The following is a 26339-nucleotide window of genomic DNA, read 5'->3' as shown; positions in this document are numbered from 1 at the left end:
ATACATACTATAGTGCAAGTGATAGTACCAGAAAACGTGAGTGCAATTTTTTTTTTGTTTTTGTTTTTTAATAGAGTTTTAACAGTATTACACTATGTGGAAATGTATTTCTCTTGCATTGCTGAAAAATGTGAATAAAGTGTACAGTCCGGAAGGAGTTAAAGTAGAACACATGAAAGTGAAAATCTAGTTAAATCTATAATCTCTGGCGAATTCACCACAGCGGGTTTTAATTTTTTTTTTATGGAGGTGGAAATAGGAAGAACCATGTGCTGTAGTTTACCCACCCGCCCCTGTTGCAGCTCTACATGGGTCCTAAGGCGGAAGGGGTGGTGCAACGGGACAGTTTTCTGGATAATGTGACCATTGTGATTGGCTGGCACAGTGGCAACATGGGCACCCAATCATAACTAGAGAGTGGGATTGTCTGACTTTGTGTTTGGGGTTCTCAGCACACTTTTGGCACAGAAACCTCAGCTGCCATGGACTCATAGGGGGAGATTTATTAAAACTGGTGCACATAGAATCTGCTGCAGCTGTGCATGGTAGCCAATCAGTTTATATCGTCAGCTTGTTCAATTAGGCTTTGACAATAAAACCTGGAAGCTGATTGGTTACTATGCAGAGCTTCACCAGATTTATATGTGCACCGGTTTTAGTAAATTTCCCCCACTTACTTAGTGTGTGTGTGTGCCTTTGTAGGCGTTAAAATAGAGCCTCCTTGCTGCTGCACATATGCATTACGTGGTCAGCAAGAGGTTAAAGCCAGTGAGGATTTTCATAGTAGCAGCAGCTGCTACAGTGATTCTCCACTTCCACTGAGATTTTTTTTTTTTTAGGTATGTATAGTATATGAATACTTACATTGGTCAAAGGTGCTTCAATGTAACTGTGCAATGCAAACCATACCTGGATTTCAGCTCCGAGGCTATGTTTATATTTGCAGTTGGGAATGGCTAAAAACAAGCAGTTGAGCTGTGTTTTTACTGCTCCCACTTAGGCTGCAAAGGCAGCCTGATAGGGTTGTGTACTTGCTGCGGCCCCTATCCTTTGTTGCATGGAAAGAATCACACCCATTGTAATATTTGGCGCACAGTACTACCTGCTGAATGCAACCCAGTGAGTGGGGTCATGGCACAATCGCCCTCTAACTACATGTAACGTACGTGACTGTGGAACTGTGGTGTGGTCTTTTAGGGGTTGATACAGAAGGTGAATAAATGCCCTCTGGAAAAGTGATCCATCTTGGATCACTCCTTCTCGTGACAGGGCAGGTGGGCCTTATTGCCAAGCAGCCACATATATGCATTGCTGTCTTGTTCTCGGGTGCTCTCCGTGGATGCCTCCAGAATCGTGACCAAGCTGTTACCCACAGCTCACGGTTAGCTATTGGCAGCTGGTACGTGGGGCTCTTGATGATGTCACCTACCGGTCCTGGTCATCACGGCCCATTTATAACAAGAAAGGGGTTAAGCTACTGCAAAACAGGCTGGTAGGAAAGAATACAAATTAATCAAAATTTTTGCTTATTGGTGTGACCACTGCTTATCAATTGTTGCAATATTTACTTAAAATCTAGAGCTCTTCCCTGCAGTACTTCTTTTTTCACTTAGTCTATGGGCCAGCATCAACCCACTTCCACTGAGCCCAGGCCATCCTGAATCTCTTCCAGTCTGTGACTGGAGAGTGAAAGAAGAAGCATCATAGTGATAAGCTCAACTGTCTGTCATCCTGCTCTCCCCTCTTATCAGCATGCTCGTTATCACAAAAAATTATTGGCTTCCTGTGCTGCTTCACCTTCTCGCCCTCAAGCCCTGCTTTACAGGGGATGCTAGAGGCTGATAACAGGTAAAATTCAGGTACTTGACTTTAATTCAAGTATTTCAGGTATGGATATTTTATACATGGTTCCATTTGTCCAGTTTGGACCATACCTGGGTGATTATACTGGAAGCTGTATCTAAATGAAGAAGATACAGCTACTCCAGTGATCTCCATTTGTTTCCAGGTTCTGTGCCAAGTAGCTGCTCTGCCGCATTGTGAACACAGGAGGTCAGCCGCTTGGCTCCAGCACCATTTAGAGAAGAGTTGTAGTGTAGTCAAATACTTGGTAGGTTTAGCAGTAGAGGAAAAGGTACCGTATTTTTTGCTGTGGCAGACTTCAGTGCTTTCCTCTTCTCCCTATCCTTTTCTGAAGGAAAAATTTAAAGCATATTCCACTATCTCTGTACTAGTAGTGACGTATTGCAGGTCATAGTTTTGGCACAGTACTCCTATAAACAAAGTAGATATTGTACTTTTACTGGCAACTTCTTCCTGCGCTGTTTACAGATGCATTGAAGCATGTTGTGTGAAACAAACTGAGTGTCAGAAGTTTGGCTCTATCAGTACATGCTGTTGTGGTCAGGCTGTTGTGTAAGGAATAGCGTTTTGCTGTGTACTATCTCAGAAAACACTGGCAGGAAGTCAGGTTCGCTTAGCAGTGTATTGACATTACAAGGCACACCTATGTTGGAGAAGCTGTCTGCTATATCTCCAGAGGGAGCTTTATTGAGGAATGGGGAGGAGGGCACCTCTGGAATGAGCCCCAGGCAGCTTTACTCCTCCCTTAGTAATCCACCACGCTAAACTAATGTTTTCAGACAGTGGAGGCCAACCTGTGTTCCTTTTATGTACTAAGCATGTTTATTGGCGAGAGAAAACAGGGCAAGTGACATGTCAGTGACATTTATGGTGTCATAATACATACAAGACTTTCATGTTTATATGCTCTACTCACTACTTTCATGTAGTTTGCTTAATTTGGAGTGCCAAAGCTAATGATCTCTATATCTTCTTGTTACCCTGAGTTCTGTGCTAAGGTGTGAATTTATTGCACTAATGAAAGTGGACATAACATCAGATACTATATGATTCATGCTAAGTAATGTGAAAGTTTAACACTTTTTATTTTTATTTGTTTTACTTTTATGTATGATAATAATATGTACTATTTTTTATTTTTAGTTTAATTTATATTGTTTAATAATAATAATACAAATAAAAGTAATAATAATTTATTGTTATTGCCTCTCATAGTACACCACTCACAATACCTTCATCTTTTCTCCTATCTAGAAGGCCATCTTTGTTCAGGCATCATCCACATACTGGACTAAAGCGAGCCATTGATGAGTCAATTTTCTTTCCTTCCACCTTGGGGGGGCGTAAGGAAAAAAAAATCACTTGATTCCCCTATTGTCACATTCAGTGTTGATGGGGCAATGCCTCCCACAATGCTATTGTATTCTTCCAGCGGGAGGGTGCAGGAAACCTTCCTTGTTGGTAGAGTACAATGATTGCTGCTAATGGCTATAGCTGCCGGCAGTAATCGCATGAAGAAAAATTGGACATGCTAATTGTACCCAAGTCAATCGATTGACTTGGGTACAATCAGCCTGCCCATACTTGGATTGGAATTTCGGCCAGCCCCTGCTGAACCAGCCAAATCTAGATCCATGTACTTAAAGCGGACCTCCACCCAAAAGGAGAAGCTCTGCTTTGTCACCTTTTGAAGGGGGAGCGGGTACCTGGTTTTGACAGGTATCCGCTCTCAGTTCTTGCTCAGTTCAAAGCATCGAACTAAGCCTGAAGTTTGCGCCTGCCAGCAGCAGACTAATATAACTTCAGGGTAGGTTTACACTGTAGTAGGTCCATGCAGGCGTGTTTAAGTGGGCTACTGTATCTGTGGGAAATGTGAAGAAAAAGTCACTGATTCTTTTTTAAAACTGCAGCTGCATGGAACTGTATGGAGCTGCAGTACTGTGCAGCTTTGAGCAACCAAAAACGCGCTGCACTTTCTGATGCATGGGGTGTCTTTTAAGAGTTAATAATGCCCCTGTGCTTCTGCTAAAGAGTGGTGTGCTTTGCCTACAGTTCAGGTAATGTGTGTGATTTACACGCATTCCCAGACCTGCTACAGTATGAACCTAGTCTCAGCCAAGGCAAGGTCACTGGACTGCTTTTTAATGATAAAACATGCAGCCTTCTAAAAGAACATGGTACTGTTGTGACATGTCAGACATGTATTCACACAGACTTGTAAAATTATTGTAAGGTGCACTTCAATTAGTATTTGGTAGAGTTCAATAGGTCATATATTGAAAATTCCGACTAGGATTATAGGAAACCATCAATTACATCAGTAAAAGATGTTCAGATAATTAACCATGAAGAAGGTTAGTACATTTGTGTAATGGCTTACTAAAAGTACATTGCTTGTCAGATTCCAATGTCAGTTTATGCATTGATATACCTGCTGACTTGTCCTTATCCCTATAGAACTTATAGTTGTACCTCCGCACTGTAAGCTTTACAGGAGTTTTTGCATAAGGGCTCCCCTATTATGTTTGGCAGGCAGTACCACTGCTGAAGTGACCCACAGCACTGTATTCGATACCATGACCCAAGCCACTGGGCTCTTGGTTTGCGACACAATATTCCTATTGAAAAAGCCCACCACCAACCCCCCCTCAAAAAAAAAACAGGCATTCAGGAGACAGCAATATCACCTCCTGAATGCCTTTCAGCTATACCTCTACTACTGTTTAAAAACATGTTTCAGCCCAGATCGCTTTTCACAGTCCTAAAAGAGATTGGCTGCACCAATGATGATTTGTGTGTGCCTTATTTAAAAAAAAGGTATATGCTTTTACAATCCACTATTTTGTTTTGTTGAAAGTTATAGCATCCACAGACTATATGTGTGTGTGTGTGTGTGTATATATGTATATATAATATGTAGGCTTTTTTTTTTTTTTGATACTACTAATGTCGGCGATCAGTGACTTATAGTAGGACTTGCGATAGTACAGCGGGCAATCTGACACTATCTGATGCTAGGGGGGGACTGATTAACTACCAGTGACACTAATACAGTGATCAGTGATAATAATACACTGTCACTGTACTAATGACACTGGCTCAGAAGTGGTTAACATCTAGGACGACAAAGGGGTTAATTGCGTGCCTAACACTGTGTATTGTGTGCTGCATTTTACTAAAGATCTCTTGTTTCTTAGCCCTGCTTTGCAAGGCTAAGAATCAGAGATTGTTCCCTTGGTACAGAGCCCTGTGTTAATTGTCGAAACGGAGCTCTGGGCTGTGATTGCACACAGCCAATCACGGCCAAGACCTGCTGACAGACAGATGTCAAATGATATGTACAATCGCAGCAGGGGGGTGTGCATGCATGTACCCTAAACCTGGAAACGGACAGTGATGTAAAAGTAAGTTTCTTTCCCTGTACGGGCCACCCGTCCGCGGTACATTGCAGGTGGGTGGTCCTTGGTGGTTAATTTTGTAAAGAGCGATGAAGTTTCTTTTTAAAGAGAATATTTCTGTTGATCTGTATAAAAATTACACTAATAAATCCTCTATGATGATAAAGCAGTGGAGAGTCACTGGAATTCATAGACACTATAGAATTGTGTCATGCCTCTGCATTGTGGTGGACAGCACTGGGGTATTCATAGAGGACACTTCATCCTTGGTGCATTTTCAGCCTCTGGGCTGCACAGCATTCTTGATTGCTTGGACACAGTTAGCCGTGCAGCCGACAGTGTCCAAGCAATCAATGATGCATTCTTAGCCCCATTCAACCTCTGGCTGGGGAAATACTGTCATTGATGTGGCAATTGCCACATTTGGATAATGACATCAGCCAACATTTCCAGTTCCTTTGTTTACAATCAGTTGTCAGCCAAGGAATCACCCAGCATTACCGGTGGTTGCCAGTGTCCTTAAAGCGAAGTTCGGCTGTTTGTTGTTTTTTTTTTTTTTTTTTTTTTTTTTTAAAGTCAGCAGCTACAAATACTGCAGCTGATGACTTTTAAAATATGGACACTTACCTGTCCAGGGAGCACGTGATGTCGGCACCCGAAACTGATCTATCCCTCAGCTGTCGGGTGCTGCCACCATCCTCGGTAAGGGATTCAGGAAGTGAAGCGGCTTCACTTCCTGGATCCCTGCGGCGCATGCGCGACTAGCGCTGAGCTATCCCACTGGTCACTTTTCTGGGACCCATGTTTATCCCAGAATGCTGCAGGGGCGGGTGGCTCAGGTATCTATGCCTGGAAGTGGGAGCAAAATCCCTGTATTAGACAATATGACACCGGAGAGGAAGAGGAACCAGGAACTCCGCTTTAAGTTGTCACATTCAAGACAAATTTCCAGCACAGACATACCTCTTTCTGAGGGCTCTTTTGCACTGGCTGCCGGGGGACAGAAAAAACAAGTGACTGAGCCAAAGTTTTGCTGCCACACTGGATTTATAATATTACAAGCTGACATGCAATTTTAACTCATGCTGCAGAGTCTGACATACAGCACCATCGGTTAAAGTCACCCATTGAGATCATTGGGGCCGCACTGCAACTGTAAGCCAAACACTTGGCTTGCAGTTGCAGTGGCACAATGGGAAATGACCATTTAGCAATTAAAAAAAGCAAAATAAAACAAAAACGGGCATCAGGTGTAAGCACCCTCTGAATGCCTACTACTTTGCCACCCTCTGAAAAGCAATCCACCGCAAATCGCTTTTCAGAGGGCAGTAAGGATTACTGTCTGTGTGAAAGAACCCTTAATTACTGTCAGTTTGGGGGACTCTGGGAATATTGCAGTAATTCTTTTGGACTCTATTGAAGCCATATTGACACGCTCTTGAAGTGGTGCAAATAAGAACTACCGGAGTCTGTCGCAGAGATGACCATTCACACTATATTGTGCTCTTTTTTTTTTTTTTTTATACACGTTATCACGCTACACGCATAGGGTTGGCCTATGAATGACAAACATGGCAAGGAGCTCATGTACCTTGTGAGCATTAAAGTGGTAGTAAAGACTGTAAATCTAAACAAATAAATCGATCTTCTATCTGCAGGATAATGTTTTTGGTATGCATTGTATACTGGCACATTATGAATAACTCACCTTAGAACTAAGCCCTCCAGTGGTGAACTGTCACTGCTGACAGGGCTTTCATCTTCACCCGGTCTTCTTTTCGGGTTCATGGGTAGCCATCTTTTAATGGCTGAGCCGCGATGACATAACTTCCATGTATCTATGTAGGAGCCACGGTCACAGCACAGGGCTCTGAATGGACATCATACTCTGCTGTATGCAGCACCTGGGCTATCCGGGGGAGGAAAATAAACCAGAATTTACATTAGCTGGGCTGAGATGTCGGTGTGCAAGACCCCATACACACTATTAGATTTTCTGCAGATTTCTGTCTTCAGATTTACCCAAACCATATAATATGAGGTCAAACCTTAAAGCTGGATACACACTATACAATTTTCTTGAGGTCAAACCTGGGTGCAGAGTGCCTTACAGGAACCATACAGCCAGGAAAGTGCTGCAAAATGTTTTATGGCTGGGGCCCCAAACTTCCCAGTATGAAGGTCATATCGTATTTATTTCACTAAAATTCACAGGCCAGTGAGCAAATTACATTTAAATAAGATTGAGTTTTACTTGGAGATTTTTAGTAATCGGCATGTGATTTGAACGGCAGAGAAAAAAACTTCACTAATCAAAGCAAAGGAATTCCAAATAAGGAGTCCCCCATTACATCAAAGTTCCCTCTTATGCCGCGTACACGCGATCAAACTATCCGGCAGAAAAGTCCGGCGGACAATCCGCCCGTGTGTGGGCTCCGGCGGAGTTTTTTTTACCCAAAAGTCCGGCAGACTTAGAAAGTAGTTTTAACTCAAAATTTGTCTGCCGGACTCGCCGTCCTGCGGACAATACGGACGTGTGTGTGCGCTAGTCCGCCGTACTTTTGAAATGAACTGACTTTTCCCGCACGGAGAAAAGTCCGTTCATTTTGAGCGCGGCTCCAGGTAGCCGGGACTAGCAAAGGACGTCAATGTCGCGGCCTTCAGCGGCGAGATTGACACTTCGCTGGCCCCGTCACCTGGTATGGAGTCGCCGCACGCCACGTCCCTGTCATTGCGGCCAGAGACAGCGACGAGTCAACATCTCAAGAACAGAACAAGAGAAGAACAGAAGGCGGCGAATACAGCGGCGACAGAAGACTGGGCCACCGCCAGTAAAAGAGCTGGAAGAAGGAGCTGAGGCCCAGCAAGATGAACCGAAGAGGGGGACAAGACCTCCGAAGTCTGAAGAAGACCCCCGGACAGCGGCAGCGGCGACGAAGAAAGCCGGGCTCCTCCGCTAGCAAAAGATCAGAAGATAGCTGAGGAGTCTGGTGAGAAGACCCCCCAAGATGGAAGAAGACCCCCGGAGCTGTGCAATAAATTATTTTTAACCCTTGTGTGTTGTGTTTTATTTACATTTTTTTTTCACAGGTGAATGGGTAGGGGTACATTGTACCCCATACTCATTCACATAGGGTGGGGGGGCCGGATGCCGATAAGCCCCCCGCCCGCAGACCCCCGACAACCAATGGCCAGGGTTGTCTGGAAGAGGCCCTTGTCCTCATCAACATGGGGACAAGGTGCTTTGGGGTGGGGAGGCCGTACGCCCCCCCCTTCCCCAAAGCACCCCCCCTGTTGAGGGCACGTGGCCTGGTACGGCTCAGGGGGGGGGGGGGGCGCTCGCTCGCCCCATCCCCTTTCCTGACCAGCCGGATTTGCGTGCTCGGATAAGGGTCTGATGTGGATCTGGGGGGGACCCCCATGCCGTTTTTTTTGGCATAGGGCTTCCCCTTTAAGTCCATACCAGGTGTCGGGGCTAGCGACTTGTCAATATCGATGCCGAAGGCCGCGACATTGACTTCCTTCGCTAGTCCCGGCTATCTGAATGAATGGACTTTACTCCGTGTGTGGGCAAGTCCGTTCATTTCAAAAGTACGGCGGTTAGTCTGGCGGAAAAGTCCTGTGTGTGGGCAGGTCCGCTCGTTCGGACAGTCCGGCGGACTTTACTGCGGTTTGTCCGGTAGACTAAGTCCGCCGGATAGCTTGATCGTGTGTACGCGGCATTATACATCTTATAGGTTCCCTTTACAGTCCCCTTCAGGGTTCCCCCTTACATTAGAGTCCACCCATATAAAATGATTCTCTGTAGAGTCCCCCCTTGCATCAAAATCTTCATCAGAGTCCCCCTTGAGATTTCTTTTAGAGTCCTCATCGGGGTCCCCCCTACATCTGTATTACCCTTTACAGTCCCCATCGGGGTTCCCCCTTTATATAGGAGTACACCCATATAAAATGATTCTCTGTAGTGCCCCTTATAACAGGGTCCCCCCTTACATCTGTGTTCCCCTTTATATTGGGATTTCCTTTAGTGTCCCCATCAGGGTTCCCATTTATATTAGAGCCCCCCCCCCCATATAACAGAATTCTCTGTAGAGTCCCCATTAGGGTTCCCTCTTACATCAGAGTCACCCCTTGTATCAGGATTCCCTTTGAAGTCCCCATTGGGGTTCTCCTTTACAGAGAATCCTGATATATTAGGAGGACTCTGATGTTGAGTCCCCATCAGGGTTCCCCCCCTTACATTAGGATTCCCTTTACAGTCCTCTTCAGTGTTCCCCCTTACATTAGAGTCCCACCTTATATTGGGATTCCTTTTAGAGTCCTTATCAGGGTCCCCCTTACAGCTGTGTCCCCTTTATATTGGGATTTCCTTTAGTGTCCCCATCAGGGTCCCCCCATATAAAAGGATTCTCTGTAGAGTCCCCCCTTATAACAGGGTTCCCCCTTTCATCAAAGTGCCCCCTTATATTAAGATTCCCTTTAAAGTCCACATCAGAGCTCACTCTTATATTAGAGTCCTCCCATACAACATGAGTCCCCATCAGGGTTCCACCTTACATCAGAGTTGCCCCTTGTATCGGATTCCCTTTAAAGTCCCCATCAGGGGTTCCCCTTTACATCAGAGTCTCCTAATATAGCAGGATTCTCTGTAGAATCCCCATCCGGATCCCCCCTTACATTGGGATTCCTTTTAGAGTCCTTATCAGAGTCCCCCCTTACAGCTGTGTCTCCCTTTTTAATATTGGGATTTCCTTTAGTGTTCCCCCTTATATTAGAGCCCCCCCTCATATAAAATAATTCTCCGTAGAGTCCCTATCAGAGTCTCCCCTTCTTATAACAGGGTTCCCCCTTGCATCAAAGTCCCCATCAGGATCCCCCCTTACATCAAAGTCCCTCCTTATATTAAGATTCCCTTTAAGGTCTGTGTAATGGCCAGGACCCATGATCGGTAAGCAAGAGGCTAGCATTCAGTCCCCTCCAAAAGCTTCTGTCCTGGCTAGGTCTGTCACAGTCTGCATCAGGGTTTGCTCTTATATTAGAGTCCTCCCATATAACAGGTTTCTCTGTAGCGTCCCCATCAGGGTTCCCCCTTACATCAGAGTCGGCCCTTGTATCGGGATTCCCTTTAAAGTCCACATTGGCGTTCCCCTTTACATCAGAGTCTCCTAATATAGCAGGATTCTCTGTAGAGTCCCCATCAGAGTTCCCCCTTACATTAGGATTCACTTAACAGACCCCTTCAGGGTTCCCCCTTACATTAGAGTCCCCCCTTATATTAGAATTCCTTTTAGAGTCCTCATCGGGGTCCCCCCTTACATCTGTGTCCCCCTTTTCTATTGGGATTTCCTTTAGTGCCCCCATCAGGGTTCCTCCTTATATTAGAGCCCCCCCCCCCCCACCCCATATAAAAGGATTCTCTGTAGAGTCGCTATCAGAGTCCCCCCTTATAACAGGGCCCCCCCTTGCATCAAAGGCCCCATCTGGGTCCCCCCTTGTATCAGAGTGCCCCTTTATATTGTGATTCCCCTTCAGGATCCTATGAGGATCCTTCCCCTGGTGATGTGTGGTATGGATTAGGAGTGTGGAGTGGGTGCCTTTCCCAGTACAGGAGGGAGGAGGTGTAGTGATGGGGGAGGAGTGCTCGGTGTAGTGCTCAGTGGCCGGTGTCTGGGGTCAGTGTCAGGACTGACAGTGTAAAGCTCGGTGGACTTTGTACAGCTCTCCTCCCCGCCCCGCCATTCCTGGGATGTGTCGCTGTGTAAGGTAGGAGCTCGGTGTGTATAGTATAATATAATGGTGTGTACGGTAATGTCTCTCACCTGTACACACCGTTACCGCACTCTGCTTGCTGTGTCAGCGTGTGGTGCCTGCGTTAGTCCATAGAAGGACTTATAATGAGGGTTTATTTCTCATGCTCCAGGGACTTTGTCAGTTCTATTCTTTTCCTGCACGTGTCCATAAAGGGAAATTGCACAAAAATCGTCTTCCCGCCACATTCCAATCGAATACTTGTCTCCGTCTGGGATTAATTACGCCGTGCTGTGCCTACGGCTATCCACCAGAGGGCGCGCTCTGTCCGGAGTAGTCAGCAATGATGCTCATAGGAGAAGCGCACTGCTGTCCTCAAAAGCTGACCATCTAATGGCCCGCTGACTTAGAAACTAGGAGGAGTTTGGGAAGAAGACGGGTAAGTTGTGGGGAGAAGCAGTCAAGGTTAGCCTGCATAGACATAAAACATACAATGGAACTCTGTTCTTCCAGAAACGATTAGTGTAATAAATAACATCTATATACAATTGGATTTTATACATTTACTAAGCACTGGTAATTAACCCCTGGAAGATTTTTCCTCCTTCATGACCAGGGCATTTTTTGCTATTCAGCACTGTGCTACTATAACTAGTAATTGCTCAGTCAGGTAACACTGTACTCCAATGAAATGTATATCATTTTTTACACACAAATATGGCTTTCATTTGGTGGTATTTGATCACCACTGTGTTTTTTTTTATTATTATATAAACAAAAAAAGACTGAATATTTTGAAAACAATATTTTTTACTTTCTGTTTTAAAATGTATCTATTACAAAGTCAATAAATCGAATTTCTTCAGATAGGGAACCCTGGCTCTCCAGCTGTTTTGAAACTACAAATCCCATCATGCCTCTACCTCTGAGTCATGCCTGTGTAGTGTCACAGTTTGATGCCTATCACAGGATGGTGCGGAAGTGACGTTGTTGCGTACTGCGCATGCGCGATGCGCTCCAAACGCTCGCGCCGTGCGTTCCAACATAGTTTCGGCAATACAGTTCAGCGAAACCATCACATAATGTTACGGAAGTGATGTTACACACAACACAAACACGGGCCACGTTGTTGCGTACTGCGCATGCGCGATGCGTTCCAAACACTTGCGCCGTGCGTTCCAACATAGTTTCGGCAATACAGTTCAGCGAAACCATCACATAATGTTACGGAAGTGAAGTTACACACAACACAAACACTGGGCCGTTCGTTACAACACTAATACTTCCCTTGTTACCTAGTAGGTTTTGCATTGCTGGGACTTGTAGTGCCTATCCTGAGCTACATGCTTCAATGTTCAGTGTCCTCATCCCTATCCCCATGCTTCAATGTTCAGTGTCCATCCTTATCCCCGTGCTTCAATGTTCAGTGTCCTCATCCTTATCCCCGAGCTTCAATGTTCAGTGTCCATCCTTATCCCCGTGCTTCAATGTTCAGTGTCCTCATCCCTATCCGCGAGCTTCAATGTTCAGTGTCCTCATCCTTATCCCTGTGCTTCAATGTTCAGTGTCCTCATCCCTATCCCCATGCTTCAATGTTCAGTGTCCTCATCCCTATCCGCGAGCTTCAATGTTCAGTGTCCTCATCCTTATCCCCGAGCTTCAATGTTCAGTGTCCATCCTTATCCCCGTGCTTCAATGTTCAGTGTCCTCATCCCTATCCGCGAGCTTCAATGTTCAGTGTCCTCATCCTTATCCCTGTGCTTCAATGTTCAGTGTCCTCATCCCTATCCCCATGCTTCAATGTTCAGTGTCCTCATCCCTATCCGCGAGCTTCAATGTTCAGTGTCCTCATCCTTATCCCCGAGCTTCAATGTTCAGTGTCCTCATCCCTATCCCCCTGCTTCAATGTTCAGTGTCCTCATCCTTATCCCCGAGCTTCAATGTTCAGTGTCCTCATCCCTATCCCCATGCTTCAATGTTCAGTGTCCTCATCCCTATCCCCGAGCTTCAATGTTCAGTGTCCTCATCCCTATCCCCGAGCTTCAATGTTCAGTGTCCTCATCCTTATCCCCGAGCTTCAATGTTCAGTGTCCTCATCCCTATCCCCCTGCTTCAATGTTCAGTGTCCTCATCCTTATCCCCGAGCTTCAATGTTCAGTGTCCTCATCCCTATCCCCCTGCTTCAATGTTCAGTGTCCTCATCCCTATCCCCGAGCTTCAATGTTCAGTGTCCATCCTTATCCCTGTGCTTCAATGTTCAGTGTCCTCATCCCTATCCGCAAGCTTCAATGTTCAGTGTCCTCATCCTTATCCCCATGCTTCGATGTTCAGTGTCCTCATCGAAGCAGGGGGATAAGGATGAGGACACTGAACATTGAAGCTCGCGGATAGGGATGAGGACACTGAACATTGAAGCAGGGGGATAGGGATGAGGACACTGAACATTGAAGCTCGGGGATAAGGATGAGGACCCTGAACATTGAAGCAGGGGGATAAGGATGAGGACACTGAACATTGAAGCTCGCGGATAGGGATGAGGACACTGAACATTGAAGCAGGGGGATAGGGATGAGGACACTGAACATTGAAGCTCAGGGATAAGGATGAGGACACTGAACATTGAAGCACAGGGATAAGGATGAGGACACTGAACATTTAAAGCTTGCGGATAGGGATGAGGACACTGAACATTGAAGCACAGGGATAAGGATGAGGACACTGAACATTGAAGCTTGCGGATCGGGATGAGGACACTGAACATTGAAGCATGGGGATAGGGATGAGGACACTGAACATTGAAGCACAGGGATAAGGATGAGGACACTGAACATTGAAGCACGGGGATAAGGATGGACACTGAACATTGAAGCTCGGGGATAAGGATGAGGACACTGAACATTGAAGCACGGGGATAAGGATGGACACTGAACATTGAAGCATGGGGATAGGGATGAGGACACTGAACATTGAAGCATGTAGCTCAGGATAGGCACTACAAGTCCCAGCAATGCAAAACCTACTAGGTGACAAGGGAAGTATTAGTGTTGTAACGAACGGCCCAGTGTTTGTGTTGTGTGTAACTTCACTTCCGTAACATTATGTGATGGTTTCGCTGAACTGTATTGCCGAAACTATGTTGGAACGCACGGCGCAAGTGTTTGGAACGCATCGCGCATGCGCAGTACGCAACAACGTGGCCCGTGTTTGTGTTGTGTGTAACATCACTTCCGTAACATTATGTGATGGTTTCGCTGAACTGTATTGCCGAAACTATGTTGGAACGCACGGCGCGAGCGTTTGGAGCGCATCGCGCATGCGCAGTACGCAACAACGTCACTTCCGCACCATCCTGTGATAGGCATCAAACTGTGACACTACACCTGTGATTGTCAGGGTCTTGCAATGTCTCATGGGACTTGTAGTTTCAAAACAGCTGGAGAGCCGAGGTTCCATACCCCTTTAGACCAAAATATATTCTGCTATATGTGTGGGCAAAAAAAAACCCAATAAGTGTAAATAAATTGAATTGCGTGAAAGTTATAGCGTCTACAAACTATGGCGTATATACTGGAATTTACACATAGTCAGCGGCGGAGGCGATTGCATCCTCTCACTTGCTGGGTATGGAGACAAGTGTGGGGAAGATTGCCACCACCCGTCTCCATATCACTGCAGGGTGGAAGTGACGTCAAAACGTCACTTCCGCCCATAGCTCTTAAAGGGCCATTTTTCTTTTTACATTTTTTTAAATGACAAAATTTTTTTTATTTTTTTATTGCATTTTAATGTAAATATGAGATCTGAGGTGTCTTTGAGCCCAGATCTCATATTTAACAGGTCCTGTCATGCTTTTTTTTTTTTTTTTTTTTATTACAAGGGATGTTTACATTTCTTGTAATAGGAATAAAAGTGACATCATTTTCATTTTTTTCCTTTTAAAAAAAGTGTAAAAATGTAAAAAAAAACAAAACAAAAGTACTTTTTTTTTTTAAACGCGCCCCATCCCGATGAGCTCATGTGCAGAAGCGAACGCATACGTGAGTAGCGCCCACATATGAAAACGGTGGTCAAACCACACATGTGAGTTATCACAGCGATTGGTAGAGTGAGAGCAATAATTCTAGCCCTAGACCACCACTGTAACTTAAAACAGGCAACCTGTAGAATTTTTTTAATTCGCCTATGGATATTTTTGAGGGTAAAAGTTTGTCGCCATTCCATGAGCGGGTGCAATTTCGAAGCGTGACATGTTGGGTATCGATTTACTCAGCGTAACATCCTTCACAATATACAAAAAAAAATAGGGCTATCTTTACTGTTGTCTTATTTTTAATTCAAAAAATTAAATTTTTTCCTCAAAAAGGGCGCTTGTAAGACTGCTGCGCAAATACGGTGTGACAGAAAGTATTGCAACGACCACCATTTTATTCTCTAAGGTGTTAGAAAAAAATGTATAATGTTTGGGAGTTCTAAGCAATTTTCTAAACAACACATCTAAAAAAGAGGCTCAGTCTTTAAGTGATTAATACAGCAGCGATCATACTGTAAACTGACACTGTACTAATGACCCTGGTTGGGAAGGGGTTAACATCTAGGAGCAATCAAGGGGTTAACTGTGAGCTGAACAATGTGGAATGTGGGCTGCTTTTATGTTCTGATCTGGCTGTTTCTTCTCTCTGCTTTTCAGGGAGAAGAGTTCTTTGTGTTTGTAAACACAGAACTCTGTGTGTGATTGGACACAGTCAATCAGCAGGTTTCAGCCAAAATCATTGGATGAAATCTGCTGCCAAACTCAGGCTATGCCCAGAACACGTCATCAAGGGGCATGCATGCAAACTAAACCCAGAGGAAGGCCAGTCACGTACATGTGGGTTAGTGTGCCTGTAGCTGCCTTCTGCCAGAGCACAGCATATTTACTGTGAGCCGTCAGCATGTGGTTAAAGCCAAATACAAAATGCTTAGATGTGGTGGCTGTTTTTATTTTTTTTGACTTTTACTTTTATTTTACCTGGTGATCCAGACAGTTATCACACTTCCTTTAGAGTGTCTCCACTTTGGATTGAGGAGGAACAGAGACACTTATGGACAGTAGCATTGTCAGTCTCGGAATGTCTGCCTGTCTGTGTCCTGATCCTTGCATCAGACCTGCACAGACATATAGACTCTGGGATGCACAAGGAGATCTGTGCAGGTCCATGCAACTGGCTGCCTGTCATTCATTTTAATAGACTTTCTGCATGGAACATTTATACATTCCACATGGATGAGGACAGCATCGATGTGTGGATCGGTACACCCGTGTCAATAAACCCTTATATGGACCAACGGATTAACCACTTCTGGACTGCTCACTGTAGATGTATGACTACAGGGTGACCTGGCTGCGCTGGATCACTCACATGTACATGATCCAGTATTTACGGGTAGGGGGCGCGTGTTCTTCCGCTGTCCTGGCTGTGCTGTCGTTTCCTGCAGTACACACTGATCAGTGGGTCCTGGCCAATGATTTATGGCTGGAACCCGCTGATCAGCAGAGTAAACGACAGAACAGAGCTGTGTGTAGGTAAACAACACAGAGCGCTCTACAGACAGCAGAAATGTGTCATCTTTTTTTTTTCTTCTTACAAAACAAGGAATAAAAACCGGCACATTGCTTAGTAAAAAGAGCACACACAGTTATCCCTTTGCTTGCCCCTAAATGTTAACCCCTACCCTACCAGTGTCATTAGTACAGTGACAGTGTATAGTATTGGCACTTATCACTGTATTAGGCTCAGTTTACACTGCTGCAACTTGGGATCTGACTTATGAGACCCCAAGTTGCGTGATGTGAAATCCCATGTTAGTCAATGAGATCTGTCTTATCTAGGACTACTGAAGTTGCTCTGACTTTAGTAAAGGCTCCTGTATTACTTCAAAGTGACTTTGATTGGGCTTGTGCCCATAGACTTTAATAGAAGTTGCCTCCAAATCTGATCTTCATCTTAACTACTTGCCGACCAGTTCACGCCGATATACGACGGCAAAGTGGCACGGGTGCGCAAAACAACATACCTGTCAACGGCGGTTAGTAGGTGCGTGCCCGTGGGTCCTGCATACTCTGTGTCCGCTGGTGGCCCACGATCATGGCACGGAGAGGCAGAACATAATATATATATATTGTGGGGATATTTATTATAGCAAAATGTAAAAAATATTGCTTTTTTTTTTTTTTTCAAAATTGTGCCTCCTATATTTGTTTATAGTGCAAAAAATAAAAACCGCAGAGGTGATCAAATACCACAAAAAGAAAGCTCTATTTGTGGGGAAAAAAAGGACATAGCTTTTGTTTGGGTAAAACGTTGCATGACCGTGCAATTGTCAAAGCGACGCAGTGCCTAATCGCAAAAAAGGGCTTGGTCAGGAAGGGGGTAAATCCTTGCGGGGCTGAAATGGTTAATTGATGTGATTTGGATCCGACATTACAGGACGATCACCCAGGCATTCTCTGAAGTTGCTTCAAAGTCACGCAACAAAGTAGCAGATCACGGCAATGTGAACCGCGCTTTATTGTCCCTGGTGATTTCAGTGTTCCTTACCACAAAGTGTTAGTGTCAGGTTCCCTGCCGCACCATTGCAGTCCCAGTAAAAGGCTGGGTTCACACACATGCGAATTAGATACAGGTTTCCTCACATCCAATTCACATGACAGGAGAGTGTGACCTTCTCTCAATGGAAGCGTTTCACACAGCTCCAGGGCTGCTGCGGTCTGCATTTAAAAAAAGGTTGTGTGTGTCTCTTTGGTTCTGATCAGGTACGAATGCAGGCAAAAATACGGACCTGATTTGCACCTGAATTTGTGAACAGGGATGACCAGACCCCATGCTGTGAACTGTGGCCACAGCATATGTGAATCCAGCCTAAGTCACTGATCATTTCCATTACTAGTATATAAAAAAGAAAAAAACAATATATAGGACTTTGAACACGTTTTAGCCTTCAAACTACTCAATATACATTTATTGTGATTTTTATATTTTTTTTATCAAAGACATGTAGCAGAATACATTTTGACCAAAATTTATGAAGACATTTTTGTTTAAAAAAATTAATATATATATTAATCTCCATCCCTCCAGTCTCCAAAGGTGTAAGAGTGTTAAAAATAAAAGTGGGTGCACTGAAGGACTCGGAGGGAAGGCCTGTGGGTGGATTCGGTGGGAAGACCAGTGGCCAGGTCCTGGAGAATGTTGGGGGTCGGGCCTAGGGGGGCCAGGCCTAAAGCTGTGTAAGGGGCCCCAAAATTTCTGATGGCTGCCCTGCAGAGAAGAGCAAGGCTTCCTGCACCCACAGCGCTGCACCGTAGGACAGGTGAGTGTCTGATAATTAAGTCAGCAGGTACACTTTTTGTAGCTGCTGACTTTTAAATGGGTGGAACTCCACTTTAAGTGGTTAAAATGGGCTTGACTAACAAATCAATATCCTTTAACTTCCTTGTGTGCCTCTGAGACAGGAAGTGAAAAATCTCCCCAAAGGGGACAAACAGCAATAAAAAAAGATCATGACCATTCCTCATGTTACCCAAAGCTAGGAGGAAAAAAAATACATTTCCCAGAGTGTTGTATGTTGTACATCGGCATTAGCTCTCTGCTGCATGATCCAGGAGTTTTACACAGATACCGATAGTTGGCTACACACATGAATGCTAAATCGTTAAACAGCAGTCAATCAGGTTAGATCACCTAGTCCATAGATTATTTATACATTATATATACAGGGGTCTAAGCAACCTTCAAAATTGTCGTATGTGTGCGACCTTCTTACTAATAAACATGTCTCTGAAGAATGCAGATTTGGTTTCACAGACCTTTCTGCCCCTCTCTTAGATTGTTATTAAAGTGTATGGAAACAAAAAAACATTCTTCTTTGCTTCCTTTTAGCATGTTAAATATACAATTGAAAGCATTTTGCTATATCTGCATAAAGTGGACCTTCAGTCATTTTTTCATCTTTCCGTCTATTAAATCTTCTGCCCTTTTTGTTTTAACTTTCAATAGTAAAACATTTTTTTTCTGCCAGTAAATACCTCACAAAGCCACTTCCTGTTTCTTGTCTGGTAATTAGCCTAGACTTTTGACATCATGCACAGCTTTCTCTCACTCCTGTAATGCCAAGACTATCCGGCTATTCGATCGTGTGTGGGGTCCAGGGGACTTTTTCTTCCCAAAAGTCCGGCGGACTTAGAAATAAGACATGCTTCAAAATTGTCCGCCTGACTCGGCTTTTAGCGGACAATCCGTTCGTCTGTGTGCTAGTCTGGCGGACTAAAACCGACACTAGGGCAGCTATTGGCTACTGGCTACGAACTTCCTTATTCTACATCATCACGTTTGAATCCGCCGGACTTTTGGAGTGATCGCGTGTAGCCAAGTCCGTTCCCTTGAAAGTCCGACGGACCTCAGCTGCAAAGTCCGACGGACTAAGTCTGCCGGAATAGTCCGTTCATGTGTATGCGGCATAAGAGTTTGCCAGGAAGGGAGGGGGATGAGTCATAAGAGGATCAATGAAAGCTGCAGGGCTGTAGAGCTGGAGGTGTGCTTCTGTGTGTCTGTGTGAATCCAGGAAGTAAACAGACAGCAGCTTCAGCTGCCCACAGTTAAAATGGATGCAGACAGACTTTGTGGAGGGAGATTTCTGCAGCATATTTGGCAGGTACAGAATCACAGTATATATAAAATAATATGCAAAGTGGTTGGAGGGAAGCTTCGGAATGGCAAAGATGTTTTTATTACAAATTATGTGAATAGACTGCAGTTCCTCTTTAAGAAAAAATACATTTCTTTTTCATACATCATGGGACACAGAGTCAGGCTAATATTCATTACCTGCTGTTATACTCCATCATTAGGTGAATGAACATTGGTAGAACAAAGGTCTTCAGACAGGAAGTGATCCCCTATATAACCCTTACCATACAGGAAGTACCTTCGTTTTTTAACAGTGTCTGCAAGGTGGATGGCACAGTTTGTTTGAGCTCTCTGAGCTCCAGTCTAGTCCCACAAATGGTTCCAAAAATAAATCAAGGGATTGACCGATCGAAACCATTTGACACAGGCTTTTATGCTTAGATAAATGGTACCCAAGCCTTGCAAAGAAGACTCAAGATCCTGTGAGGTTTTGCCTGTGACGTGACCTCTGGGCACTGGACCCTGCGGAGTGGAAATCCTGGACACTACAGCGCTAAGGCATTTCCTGCAGGGTGCTGTACAGGTCCAAGGGAGTGGACCCTAAACATGAAAGGCTACCCATGTCAGAAACCATGAAACAGACTGAGACAGAAGTACAATCAAATCACACTTGTTTGTTAATAAAAATAAAAAGGTAAATAGAAAAAGCGTAGTCAAGCATAGTCCTGTAGCCAGATCGGGTAGTCAGCCAGTCCAAAGTTAGGGATCCAAGGAGAGCAGCCGCATGTAGGATAAGAAGCCAGGTGGGATGTCAGCAAGCCAGTCTTAAAACAAACAGCAGGAGATGGTTCCCTGTGATGTGACCAACATGAAGGCAAATTAAAAAGTGAGCAAGAAGGCTTTAAATAGGCAGGTCAGAAGAGCATCATCGGGAACAGCTGGTAACTGTGGAAAGAGAAGAGAGCTGGCAATTAGCCGACAGCTGAGCGGCCAGCCCAGAGGAGGAAGGGCTAAGCCAGCCCTTACAACCCAGTCCTTGAAGGTCCACTACGGTTCGCCATGGTGCACGTGCGTTTGCAAGAGCGCTGCTGGGCTCAGCAGTTTGTTGGCGGCCATGGCGCACGTGGCTTCACCACACATGCGCTGTAGTCTTTATCTGGGCGCACAAAGATTTGTGTCGTATGCGAATACAGTCACACCCGCTCGCCGGGTCTGTGCACATGCCCCGCGCACATGCGGACACGCATAGAACGTTCCGGTGCACACCCAGATTATTTAAGCTGTGCAGGCCAAGCATGTGGTGCTTCCAGAAGGCAGCTGTGGGAGACTAAGCAAGCTCCGAACAGACACTTGCAGTGGTTATTTTTTCCTTACCTGGGTCATGTGAGTCACCAGGTGTTGCTTGGCAGGCTAAAGGTGCTTGGCAGGATTGTTGCATAGGGGGCTTTGTGAGCCCTATTAAAGGTTCTCCCTTCTGGAGTGTTTTAACTATACCCAAGTACTTTTTGTGGCATTGAATGTCTTCCAAAAAGAGGAGTGGGACTAACACCATAGGGAAGGGCACATCTATGTCATCAGTAGTTGCTGATGAACCTAGTTGTATCCCTAGTGTTGTATCCCCTGAAAGGCCAGAGGCTCCCGGGCAATCTGAGCCTCTGCGCCTATCTGGTATTGTGCCCACAGTCAACACTGCTGCTTCACCCTTTATCACTAAGGCTGCTTTCACACTGCAGCGGGAGCGGCGTCGGCGGTAAAGTGCCGCTATTTTTAGCAGCGCTTTACCGTCGTTTTAGCGGCGGTGTGCGGGCGCTAGCGGGGTGGTTTTAACCCCCACTAGCGGCCGAAAAGGGGTTAAACCCGCCCGCAAAGCGCCGCTGTAGCGGCGCTTTGCCGGCGGTATTGCCGCGGTGTCCCATTGATTTCAATGGGTAGGAGCGGTTTAGGAGCGGTGAATACACCGCTTCTTCACCGCTGCAAAGATGCGGCTAGCAGGAATTTTTTCACCGTCCTGCCAGCGCATCGCTCCAGTGTGAAAGCCCTCCGGCTTTCACACTGGAGTTAAAGGGGCCGGTTTTTTTCAGGCGTTACACAGGCGCTATTTTTAGCGCTGTAACGCCTGAATACCGCCCCAGTGTGAAAGCAGCCCAAGGATGAACTGTCCTCAGCCCTAGCCGGGTTAGAGCACAGGATTGCTGGCATGATTGCCTACAATCCCGCAGGGTGGCAGAAAGCATGACAGATCCTCCTAGTCTGGAGCAGGAATTGGTTGAGGATGGGGAAGAGCTGAAAGCTCAGGATTTGGTGGAGGGGCCGGCAGAGGAGTCTGCTTCTGAGCAATCTGGACGAAGAAGATATCCAGTCGATGTCTGCCTCTCAGTCACAGAGGCATTTGATCCCGACTCTGACCAAATGGTTTGTTCTACCTTTAAGTTGCCTCTTGCAGAGGTGATTGAGTCCCCCTGGTCCTCTTTGGGATCTCTGTGACCTTTTCAGATTGCAGTCTTTACCGCTATGCCGCCTGTTTCCCGCTGTTGGAACAGGCCGTGTATGCTGATTGGGAACATCCTGACAGGACTTTTTTGCCTCCAAAAAAAAAAGTTTCCTTTTTATGTCCCATGGATAAAAAGTTTGTCAAAAAATTGGAGCATGCCAGCCATAGATGCAGCAGTCTCTTCCTTAAACAAGGACATAACTTGTCTGGTAGATAATGCACAGGGCTTGAAAGACCCTGTTGACAAGAAATTTGAGTTATTATTAAAGGCTTCCTTTTCTTTGGCCAGTTCAGCTATTCAGCCAGCTGTTGCAGCAATTGGTATTTGCCAATCCGTAAAGGATCTGGTCAAGCGGCCGGATAGGCCTAACTTACGGAGGGAGTCTGTCCGCTCAGTAGTAACCTCACTCCAGAGGGGAGACTTTAGCCTCCATCGACATAAAGGACACATACTTGCACGTACCCATCTTTCAGGCTCATCAGAGGTTCCTATGTTTTGCAGTAGAGGAACGTCACTTGCAGTTTGTGGCTCTACCGTTTGGGCTCGCTACAGCTCCCCAGGTGTTCACAAAGGTCCTAGCACCAGTATTGGGTCTTTTAAGGGCCCAAGGGATCCCGGTGCTCACGTATCTGGATGACCTCCTGCTCAGAGATCACCCAGTACAGGCTCTAGAACAGAGCATAATATACGCAGTGAGGTATTTGAAAAGCTTAGGCTGGATCGTAAATACCGAAAAGGCAGCCTTGGGACCAGCTCAAAGTCTAAGATATTTAGGTCTGATTCTAAACACGGTCCAAGCAAGAGTATTCTTGCCATCCATAAGGATCTGTGCCCTGCACAGGTGCATCAGATAAGGGGCACCAGACAACCCTCCATTCAGCTCTGTATGAGTCGTCTAGGGCAGTGCCCTATACCCAGTTCCATTCCAGATATGCAATCTGGGGAACACTGCGCTGCCTGGAAACTATGAATAAATGAAATCAAGCAGCTAACACAACAAATAGATAAATTTGTTTCAAGAAAGTGAATTGGTATGTAAAGTGTAGTGCTAAATATGATAGTCTGGCTAAGGAATGCCAAGACCACCTTAATTGCAAAAGTGCAAAAATTTATAAAATTGGTAATAAAAATGTAATAAGTGTGCGTGTATAAAAGGTCAATGAGTTTCTGGACTCCAGACAGACCCTTGCATCTTTCATCCAGTGCTGCACTGATGTTTCTGGATTCGGAGTCATGGGGAAAGCAAAAATTGTCAAAGGATCTGCGGGAAAAGGTAGTTGAACCTTTATAAAACAGGAAATGGATATAAAAAGTTATCCAAGGATCTGACAATGCCAATCAGCAGTGTTCAAACTCTAATCAAGAAGTGGAAAATGAGGGGATCTGTTGAAACCAAACCACGGTCAGATGGACCAACTAAATTTTCAGCAACAACTGCCAGGAAAATTGTTCGGGATGCAAAAAAAAAACACAAATAACTTCAGGTGAAATATAGGACTCTCTGAAAACATTTGGTGTGGCCGTTTCAAGATGCACAATAAGGAGACACTTGAAGAAAGATGGGCTGCATGGTTGAGTCACCAGAAGAAAGAAATGCCACAAAGTATCCCACTTACAGTACATCAAACAGCACAGAGACAAGCCTCAAACCTTCTGGTACAGTCATTTGGAGTGATGAGGCCAAAATTGAGCTTTTTGACCACAACCATAAATGCTACATTTGGAGAGGAATCAACAAGGCATATGATGAAAGTATCGGAGGTGGATCGCTAATGTTTTGGGGATGTGTGAGCTACAAAGGCACAGGAAATTTGGTCTAAACCACGCACACTACGCAGGCCCTTCAGTGGCTGGCATCGGTGCACCGAGGAATTTGCCTGACAAAATGTTTGACTGACTACTGCGCATGGCGGAAATCAACTAACGCAAAATTTACATTGTTAAGGCCATCTTGGTACACCTTACACTTATCACACCTACAGTAAGCAGGCAAGGCAGCGGACATCTTGTTACACCAAACCCCAGTTTTCAAATGGCTAACTAATTTCATCAATCGAATGAGCTTATCCATGTAGATAAGCTCACTCGATTGCTGAAAGTAGTTTGGTAATTTCAAAACGAGGTTTCGTATAGCAAGATGTCAGCTGCCCTGCCTGCTTACTGTAGGTTTGATGAAATCGAGTGTAAGGTGTACCAAGATGGCCTTGACTACATAAATTTCATAAGTGTTTGTTGATTTCCGCAATGCGCAGTAGTCGGTTGAGCATTTTGTCAGGCAAATTCGTTGGTGCACCAACATCAACCACTGAAGGGATGTATGACGTGTTGCGAGCAGCTTGGAGCTACAGCTGATTCCAGGACACAGGAAGTGGCGCGGGTTGCACATTCTGCCAGGTTGGCCCTTTTGTCACAACACCGGCTTATGCCTCTCGACTTGCAGAAAAAGGCGGGGGGGTTGGGGGAATAGAAGCAGCACCTAAATGGTGTGGATACGGCTGGGACAGTGGATATGTGTGTGTGTGTGTATATGTGTGTGTATATATATATATATATATATATATATATATATATATATGTATATATGTATATGTGTATATGTGTATATATATGTATATGTGTATATGTGTATATATATATATATATATATGTATATGTGTATATATATATATATATATATATATATATATATATATATATATATATATATATATATATATATATATTATTATTATTCATATATATATTATTATTATTAATATATATATATTATAAAAAATGTGTGTGTATGTATATATAAATTAGAGCTGTACAATTAATCGTTACGAAATCGTGATCTCAATTCAACCCCTCTGAGATCTCTATTGCAGAGTTTGCCGATTCTTTCATATAAAAAGTAGAGAGACTTATCTGCTCACTCAGCTGTCAAAAGAAAACATCTGGGCAGTCAGCCAAGTTTTTAAAATGAAACATTGTAACTGTTCTTAGATCAAAGGGAAACTTCTTTGTGTAAAGAAAAAAATCCAGGCAGTCTGCCAAGTTTTTAAACAACTGTAAATGCAGGAAGTTTAACCACTTAGGCCGCGTACACACGGGCGGACTGTCCGCCCAACTAGGTTCGTCAAACAGTTTGACAAACAGTCCGATCAAAATTAGCATGAACGGACTTGACCACACACGACGAACGAACAGTCCGCTGAAAACTTGCGCGATGACGTGAACGGCACGTACAACGGGACGAGAAATTCGAAGTCCAATACACTGCAATGCAACCTTCGCCGTGTAAATTCTTTCTGAGCATGCGCGAGACTGTTTATCGAACAAGCCTACACACGAGCGGACTGTCCGCTCAAACCAAGTTTCAGCGGACAGTCTTACGGAAATTCCGAAAAACTTTGTTCGTCAGACTGTCCGCTGAAACTGTCCGCTGAAGCCCACACACGAGCGGACTGTCCGCTGAAACACTGTTCAGCGGACAAAGTTGGGCGAACAGTCCGCCCGTGTGTACGCGGCCTTAAAGTCTAAATCTTTTTCTGACTTTTTTTTATTTTTATGGTAAAATCAATATTTTTTGCTATAAAATTATTTGGAACCCCCAAACATTATATATATTTTAGCAGAGACCCTAGGGAATAAAATGCCAATTGCTGCAATATGTCACACTGTATTTGCCCAGCGTTTTTTAAACGCAATTTTTTGGGAAAAAATACACTTCAATAATATATATATATAAACTTTTTTCTTTTTCAGGCTTTATTTCTGCTAAGCGACAGTCACACCTAGCATAAAATTCTCTTCACTAGCATGCCAAATCTTCAGTTTTTCTAGTCAATTTGAAATAATGCATGTAAGGTAGTTCACCAGCATTCCTAGGATAAATCTGGCTGTAATTTGTTTTGCGTATATACTGCTTTTTTTTTTTTTTTTTTTTATATCTATGGTGTGATGCACTAACCTGTTTTCCCAGTCTTTGCACAACTTTAACAGTGACTATTTTAACTATGATTGTCATCGATGATATGCAGACAATGGCGTTTAATGATGTGTTTCATTAGCTTTATTAACCTAGCTTGACCATAGTACACTAATGCTATCTCTCCTTTTCGTACCTTTTCTGTTGCTCCACATTTTGTAGGTGTCTAAGTAGGCTACAATAGCACCTGAAGAAAGTCTGG

At 44.6% G+C, this 26339-nt stretch overlaps 1 protein-coding gene across 3 annotated transcripts in view; it reads left to right on the top strand.

The window, feature by feature from the left end:
- Positions 1-26339, top strand: part of CRYBG1 (crystallin beta-gamma domain containing 1) — a 333633-nt gene that overhangs the window by 200197 nt on the left and 107097 nt on the right. Inside the window, exon 1 of one of the 3 annotated variants that reach the window (XM_077487173.1) lies at positions 25-36. The exons of the other annotated variants lie outside the window; for them this stretch is intronic. The gene's annotated coding sequence lies outside the window, so the exon portion shown is untranslated. Of the gene's footprint in view, positions 1-24; positions 37-26339 lie in introns of those variants that run through there. 3 annotated transcript variants of the gene reach the window in all.

The sequence above is a fragment of the Lithobates pipiens genome, unplaced genomic scaffold (genome assembly GCF_037356315.1).
Source record: "Lithobates pipiens isolate NorthernLeopardFrog02 unplaced genomic scaffold, aLitPip1_a1.2 Scaffold_18, whole genome shotgun sequence".
In the NCBI taxonomy this organism is placed as follows: domain Eukaryota; kingdom Metazoa; phylum Chordata; class Amphibia; order Anura; family Ranidae; genus Lithobates; species Lithobates pipiens.
Note: the sequence above shows the minus strand (reverse complement) of the source record. Positions and strands in the feature narration are given on the sequence as shown.